The sequence below is a fragment of the Bubalus bubalis genome, chromosome 19, assembly GCF_019923935.1.
Source record: "Bubalus bubalis isolate 160015118507 breed Murrah chromosome 19, NDDB_SH_1, whole genome shotgun sequence".
Taxonomy (NCBI): domain Eukaryota; kingdom Metazoa; phylum Chordata; class Mammalia; order Artiodactyla; family Bovidae; genus Bubalus; species Bubalus bubalis.
Window position 1 is genome coordinate 17,397,602 of NC_059175.1, and position 8,581 is coordinate 17,406,182.

Below are 8,581 nucleotides of genomic sequence, written 5' to 3' on the forward strand. Positions count from 1 at the left end.
CTTAGCGGAGTTCTAGCTGACAGGTGAGAAGGTGAGCTGGAATGGGCATGTTAAGGAAAAACTGAGTCTGGCTGAAAGAGTTTTCATGAAAAGGTCATGGCATCCAGGAGGGCATGCCATTAGGAACCAGTTAAATTACTGGCAGTCTAAGTGATTTGGACTGGATTCTACAGGCCACAGAAAGTCACTGGACATTTTTAGGCAGAAGAGTGGCAGGGAAAAGCTATCTTTAAAGAAGAGCAATGTGGCCCCGATAACCCACACGGATGCCAAGGCTCCAGCAAAGCCCAGCTGCCAGCCTTGAGGCCTGGGAGGAGACAGTGGCCATGGCAATGGAGAGAGAAGAAATGAATGGCCAACACTGGCACAGAAGACTTGACAGAACTCTGGGAGCTGCCCAGCATCCTCTCAGGAAATACCTTATGGATAAAGCCTTTTCTCTTTTGGTAAAAACTCCGCCTAATCTATTCCTTTAGTTTCCCCTGACAGTCTGACCCATAATGCTGTGCTAAGGTGTTAGGGGCAGATGATGACTTAAAATAGGAGCGAGAGAACTTGCAACTGACCAGTGACGAGAAACATTAAGCAGTAGGCACACTGTAAGAACTCACTTATAGAATTCCTTCAAATTCTGGTAAGAAACAGTTTTCAATAGAACAAAACCAAAAGAATTGGATAGGGTTTGGGGGAATCATACGAGAAGCTGTTTACTCGAGATTTTACTTCAAGTTGTGGTATGTGGCTTGTGGTTGATTGCCGTGACACTAAGAAAGCAAGTTAGCCTGGATTAAATATCAGTTTTATGCTTTCCAAATTACCTTGATTTCTCAGGGTCCTTGCCCTCCACACATCTGGCCTCCAGGAATGAGTCATTTAAAGGGGCACCCCCAAACAGAAGTTTCTGTTCTCTTCCATTGCGCTAACGTGTACTCTGTACTTGGACTGCCTGTTAAACAAATTAGGGAGGAAAATGGGAGTATCTAAAAGCAGCCATGCAAAGTTCCACAGGCACAGGGTCTGAGGGAAACTCAGCCAGGCCAAAATGACCTCAGGCATCTGCCAAGGAGAAGAACCTTGCTTCTAAGACTATTCTGCAGCCTTCTGCATCTCCTTCCCTGACAGGCATCAGTGGTGTGACAGTTAGGTGTGGTGGGTGGGCATTTCTGTGGGCTGGCAGCCTATTTTAACTTCCAACTGTGGGAGTGAGCTTTAACTCTGTGCTAAAATTAGGGGAATCCAGCAACTCCTGTGGTTATTTCAATCAGTTCCCACTTATTGAGTAGCAGCAGCACAGTTAAGTAATAACATGGTAACCTTGCCAAGACATAAATGAAATGCTGAGTGTTGCCCAGTTGGATCTGAAATCACTTCAATGATCTAAGTGGAGAACCAAACCAACAAAAGAGCTGCTGGCACCTCTGGGTTGGTGGGAGCTAGTGACATGGCGAGTGTCCCCAGAGTAGTTCTTCTGACGCTTGGGGAAAATGTAAGGGAGAGGAACTGATTGGCCTGGGAGTCCACATTTCCTTGAAGAAACATCAGGAGTGAGGTTTGGTCAGGGAGCCTGGGTTTGCTCTCCCCTTGCAGAGACCACGCAAGCGGTGGCCAGAGCCAGGGTACCCAAGTAGACCTTGGCCCCAGTGGTGGGTTCACACCACAGGAACGAATGTAATACCGACCTAGAGAAGCAGCTTCCGTGGCTGTGCTGTGCCAAACACTGCCCTGGCTGGCTCTGCTTTGAGAGGAGGCTTTCCTCTAGCTGAGAAAGAACAGGGCCAGGATGCCAACACCCAGTTCAGACCAGGTGGCCAAGGTTAAGCGGAAGAGGAAAAGAAGGCAGATGGCAGAACCAGAAGCCTTGTAGAAAGGTTCTATTGAGGATGTTAACAGCACTAAGGGGCTGATCACCCCCAAACCATCCCCACTGGATTGGGGTTAGAGTGTGGGGGAGGGGGCGGAGGGAGACCTGAGGTGGTGAAGCTCATTGATAACCATACATTGACCCAGACAAACCCCAGGCTTATGGATTATGAAGGGCTTTTCATTTCACCTCCCCCACGCTGTGTTGATCCTTTTCCTCTGGATGGTTAGGCTGATTGGAGTTCAAGTCCAGCCCGCCCTCCAGGGGCAGAAGTTCCACAAGGACAGGGGTAGCAGGTGGCAGGACGCCTGGCAGCCATCACACAGGTCTGCCTACCACACACACCGTCACCATCTAGCCCATCTGAGAGCCAGAAGAACAGGAAAGAAGAAAAAGGGAAATCGGCTGATTGTGCTGATGCCTTCCTGTGGATGTCAACTCTGGATGCACTCCAGAGTTATCTAGGGAGCGTCTTAAAAATACTGATACCTGGACCCTACCAATTACCTAGGTTAACTGGTCACAGGCAGGACTTGGAATTGTAAAAGTGTTAGTCGCTCGATCGTGTCCAACTCTTTGCGACCCCAGGGACTGTAGCCCGCCAGGCTCCTCTGTCCATGGAATTCTCTGGGCAAGAATACTGCAGTGGGTAGCCATTCCCTTCTCCAGGGAACCTTCCTTATTCAGGATTGAACCCAAGTCTCTCACATTGCAGGCAGATACCTTACCATCTGAGCCATGGCTTCGGGATTGTTGAATCTCCCCTTGTGATGCCAATGAGCAACAGGCATGGCACCCACCACTTCAGCCGTTCCTGCAGAGGCTAGGTAAGGGAGAAGACTGAAGCTTAGACTAACAGAGAAAGCATGGGCACAGACTTCCGGAGTTTCCAGGAGGAGTGCCCTATTAAAGGTGGCCAGACCAGTGTCCCTCGTCCCTTACCTGAAAGCTGACTCACTTCCACACCTTCCTGACAAGGAGCCTCTGGAAACCCCTCCTCCCTGCCAAACGCACATGAGGCCAAGCAACCCTCAGTGGGACACAGCTGACTGCCTGAATGTCACCTTATGTGGAGCTGATTTCAATGATCTCTTCTATTCTTATTCTTATCGTTTGAGTTTCAACAGAAAGGCACAAAGAAAATTTCACATAATGTAAAAAAAATAAAAAATCTGAGCACCAGCTGTATTATTGGATTGAAGGTTTGGTCCTGTTATACTTCAAACAATGAGGAAGCCTGCTCAGGTCAGAGTGGCAGAGCTCAGCAGCAGTGAAGCTCCTCTGTCCTTTCTGGACCCCTAGAAACCCACCTGTCCCACGTCCCATGCCCTGTACACCACAGCATCTTTCATATTCTAACAGTACCAGGAGTTAAAAGATGAATGCATTTCTTTGCCTTTTGTTTGAACAACTGCCTTCACTGCTTCATCCTGAAATTGGGGCTCTACTGAAAAGTTAGTAGCTTTTGTTTCATTAATGAATGAATGAATGTTTTCATCCAACAAGTCTTTCATTAAGTCTATTCCTTGCCAGGCAGTGTGGGGGTTCCAGGAGAGAGAATGGCCGGGCAAATGCAGCCACTGCTCCCCCTTCATGGGAACCTTCCCTGAGGAATCCTACGAACACATGTTAATCACAGCTGTGCTCCCCCTGGGCCTGATCTGGTGGGAACTTTGGGGAAGAGAGGCTTGAGCTAAGATGCGAGGGTGAGGAAGAGTTGACTCTGGGAAGGCTAGGGGCTGGGAGGATGGTCCAGGCAGAGGAGCTGAGTGGGGAGGGGACACATGTAGGAGGAACTGAGAAAAGAGCTGTGCGTGACTGAGGCCGTATTAAACTGTGTCATCATTAGCCTAAGGTCAACAGAAGGGCCTCAAAATGTGTTTACCAGTCCAGGGTAAATGTAAAGATGTCAGAAAGAGCTTCCAAATTTGGTACCCTCCTACCCCTAATTCATTCATTTAAATTCCATTTAAAACGTGGAGATCTCCTCTTTGAAACAGCAAAATCCTTTTTAAATACCCAAAAGCCTGTATCATTTCTTCATTCAGGTATTCATTCTACAACTATTCCCAGGCACCCACTATGTGCTGGGCACTGCCTCTTGGCTTCTGCCCATACAGAGCTCACACCTGGGGAGAGACACAGGAAGCAACAACAGGTGAGTTGCCAGGGCTCCTGCACACCACCCCGAGAGCTCCCGATAGTCCCAGTGCCTCCCTGCGCCAGTCATCCTCAAATTGGCATTAGCATGCACAGAGTGAGACAGGAGCAAAGAAAACAAGGTCCCAGCTCTTACCAGCCTCGTGACGAGAGACAGGTAACACGTAACAAAAACATATGCATATACAAAAATCAGGCAGTTACAAATGCAATAAAAAATAAATCAGGGAAGGGGGATACCAGATGATGAAGGACTTGCTGTTTTAGATTCATTAGTCAAAGAAGATTTCTGCTTAAGCAACTTTTGTGCAGAATATGCTCGGATGCTGCATAAAGGAATAGCTTTCCACAGAGATGGGAAAGCCAGGGCAAAGATCCTGACATAGACACCTGCTTTGCATGTTCCAGAAACATAGGGAAATCAGGGTACCTGGAGAGGGGGAAATGGAGTCGGGGAAGCAAGAGGAGGAGAGGGTGGTGATTTCAGAGAAGGAGGCAGGAGCCAGACCACAGAGCATCTTGCAGGGGACAGTAAGGAGTTTGGACTCTGAGTTGCAGTAGGAAGTCAGCATCTGTAAGAAAGCTATACGCAGGTGGCTAAGCGTTGAGAGAAAATACATCAGGTTAAGGGGATGGAGAGACTGGAAGACCAGGGAGGCGCTTTCAAACAAGCAGTCAGAGAAGTTCTCTCTCTCAGGAAGTGACTTTAGGGCTGAATCTTAAACTATCTGAAGCAGCAGTCATGCAGATATCTCCGAGAAGCTACTTCCAGGCAGACGAATTAGCACTAAGGTGGGAATAAACTTGACATCTTCTAGAAAGAGCAAGGAGATCAGAATGACTGGTCTGCAGTATGGGAGGAAGAATGGGAAGAGAAAGGGCCAGGAAAGCAGGCGAGAGCTAGTTCAAAAGACCCTTAGAGGCCAGAGTAGGCCTTTTATTCTAAATCACTTGACGATATTGGAGAATTTTCAGTAGAGAAATGACATATTTGTTTTACTAGGATGACTGGTTGCTGTGTTGAGGACAGACAATAGCAGGGAAGAACTGGAAGTATTGAGACCTGATAGGAGGCAGCTGCAATAGTTGGGGCCTAGAATGGCCATGCTCTGCCTGGCGATGCCAGAGGTGATTAGGTTCTGGATCTGTTCTGAAAGAACCGGCAGTACTCGAAGATGAATTGGATGCAGAGGTGGAGAAAGGGGGAAAGCAATGATGGATTTTGTTCTTGTTGTTTGTTGGCTTGTTAAGGGAATCGGATCAAAGTGCAGGGGATTTTGATGGTTAGTCTTAACCAAGAAGAGTGTGGTGCAAAACCAAAGCGTCAGGCGCTGTGAAGGGCCATAGCCTGGCCACGATGGAGCTCTGGCGGGAAAAGAAGAGGGCCATGAGACTGGGACAAAGGGAGCAAGGAGAGAAAGGAAGGCCTGGGCCCCCAAGGAGAATGAGCCTGGGGAGATCCTCTGGAGGAAGACTCCACACTTTTGCGCCTACCTTGTTTTTCAATCATGATACAGTAAAATTGACTTTGTGTCTGTGTGTGTATATGGATGTGCAGGTCTATAGATTTTAGCACTTGTATAGCCACATATAACCACCACCAAAATCAGGATACAGAACAATTCCATTACCCAGAAAATTCCCTTGAGATATTCCTTAGCTCTGTGCTATAGCTTTGTTCTTTTGACACTGTCATATAAATTAAATCATATAGTACATAATCTTTAGAGATTTGATTCTTTCACTCAGCATGCCTTTCAGATGCCTTTGAGATTCATCCAAATTGGTGCTTGTTATCGCTGAATAGGTATTCCATTGGATGGAAGCATCACAGTTTATTCATTTATCTATCGAAGGGCATTTGGATTATTTCCAAATATGGGAAATTATCAAAGAAGCTGTTTCAGATATTCTGGTATCTGTTTTTGTGAAAAGATAAGTTTTCACTTCTCTAGGGTAAGTACCCAGGAATGGGACTGTTAGGTGGTACAGTAAGGATGTGTTCAACTTTATAAGCATCTGCCAAACTGTGCTCCAGAGTGGTTGGTCCATTCTGCATTCCTATTAGAGTTTGTCATTTACCCTGCCTCTTCACCAGCACTTTGTGTTGTGAGCTTTTTTATATTTTAGCCATTGTAATAGATTCTTGCTGCTGCTGCTGCTAAGTCGCTTCAGTCGTGTCCGACTCTGTGCGACCCCCTAGACGGCAGCCCACCAGGCTCCTCCATCCCTGGGATTCTCCAGGCAAGAACACTGGAGTGGGTTGCCATTTCCTTCTCCAATGCATGAAAGTGAAAAGTGAAAGTGAAGTCACTCAGTCGTGTCCGACTCTTAACGACCCTATGGACTGCAGCCCACCAGGCTCCCCCATCCATGGGATTCTCCAGGCAAGAGTACTGGAGTGGGGTGCCATTGCCTTCTCCAAATAGATTCTTAGCGGTATACAATTTTGGTTTTAATCTGCATCTCCCTTATGACTAATGATGTTGAGCATCTGTTTATGTGCTTATCTGCCATCCTTTAGTTCTCTTTGGTATTCTTTTGTCCACTTTTTAACTGGTTGCTTGTTTTCTTCCTGTTGACTTTGGAGAGAGCTTCATATATTCTGGATACAAGTCCTTGTTCAGACACCTAACTTGTAAATATATTTCCCTAACATGTACTGACTTTTCATTCTAATAGTATCTTTTTTTTCCCCTAATAGTGTCTTTCACAGAGCAAAAGTTTTTAACTTTGAGGACTTCCACAGTGGTACAGTGAATAAGAACCTACCTGCCATTACAGGGGACATGGGTTTGATCCCTGGTCCAGGAAGATTCCACACGCCACAGAAGCAACTAAACCCATGCGTCACAACTACTGAGCCTGTGCCTAGAGCCTGCGTTCCATGACTACTGAGTCCATGCACTGACAGTGCTCCACAGCAAGAGAAGCCACTGCAATGGAAAGCCCATGCACCACAATTAAGAGTAGCCCCCACTTGCAGCAACCAGAGAAAGCCCACACACAGCCACAAAGACCCAGTGCAGCCAAAAATAAAATAATTTAAAAAATTCAACTTTGGTAAAGTACATCTATCAAGTTTTTTCTTTTGTAAATCTTTTGTTCATGTTTAAAAAACTCTTTGTACATTAAGATTTTCTCCTCCTGCTGCTGCTGTTAAGTCGCTTCAGTCATGTCCGACTCTGTGCGACCCCATAGACGGCAGCCCACCAGGCTCCCCCGTCCCTGGGATTCTCCAGGCAAGAACACTGGAGTGGGTTGCCATTTCCTTCTCCAATGCAGGAAAGTGAAAAGTGAAAGTGAAGTCGCTCAGTTGTGTCTGACTCTTAGCGACCCCATGGACTGCAGCTCACCAGGCTCCTCCATCCATGGGATTTTCTAGGCAAGAGTACTGGAGTAGGGTGCCATTGCCTTCTCCAAGATTTTCTCCTATTTGAGTTAATTTCCCTGGTAGCTCAGAGGGTAAAGCGTCTGCCTGCAATGTGGGAGACCTGGGTTCGATCCCTAGGTTGGGAAGATCCCCTGGAGAAGGAAATGGCAACCCACTCCAGTATTCTTGCCTAGAGAGTCCCATGGACAGAGCAGCCTGGTAGGCTACAGTCCACGAGGTCGCAGAGTCGCACATGACTGAGTGACTTCATTTTTTTCTTTTTTTCTTTCTTTATATGAGGTAGGAGGTTTAGGTCATGATTTGGTTTTATACATATGGATTTTCAATTGTTTTAACACTATTTGTTGAAAAATATACCTCTTCTATTGAGTCATTTTTTCACCTTTGTCAAAAATCAGTTGGCCCTATATTTGGGGGTCAATTTCTGGACTCAATTCTGTTCCTTTTATCTATGTGCCTGTCCTTTGCCAATATGTACTTCCCTGGTAGCTCAGAGGTTAAAGCATCTGCCTCCAATGTGGGAGACCCAGGTTCAATCCCTGGGTAGGGAATATCCCCTGGAGAAGGAAATGGTAACCTACTCCAGTATTCTTGCCTGGAGAATCCCATGGAGAGAGAAGCCTGGCAGGCCAAAGTCCATGGGGTCACAAAGAGTCGGACACGACTGAGCGACTTCACTTTCACCATACTTACTGTCTAGGTTACTCTAGCTTTATAAGTCTTATTTTGGGTGGTATGATTCCTCCAACTCATTCTTCTGTTTCAAAATTATTTTAACGATTCTAATTCCTTTGCCTTTCCATACACATTTTAGAATCAACTTGTCTATACCTACAAAAAAACCTGCTTAGATTTTGATTGTTACTGTGTTAAATCTACAGATCAACTTAAGATCAAGTGACCTCTTCTTCACTACATTGAATTTTTCAACTTACAAACAGGATGTCTCTCCATCTTTAAGTCTTTGTTAATTTCTTTCTTCATCCTTTTGAAGTTTGAGACAAACAGATACTGCTCATGTTTCATTGTATTTATAGCTATACTCTGCTTTCAGAGCTACGATAAACTGTGGTTTTGTTTTAAATTTTTGGTTTCTTATTGTTCATTACTAGTATATGAAAGTACTATTAATTTTTGTGTGTTTGCCTTGTATCTTGCAACTTAAT

General features: G+C 45.9%; 1 non-coding gene across 1 annotated transcript; it reads left to right on the top strand.

Annotated features, from left to right (window-relative positions):
* The first annotated feature begins 7,894 nt into the window (after positions 1–7,894).
* TRNAW-CCA lies at positions 7,895–7,966 on the top strand. The gene has a single exon. It is a non-coding gene; the product is annotated as a tRNA-Trp (tRNA).
* Positions 7,967–8,581: the final 615 nt, after the last annotated feature.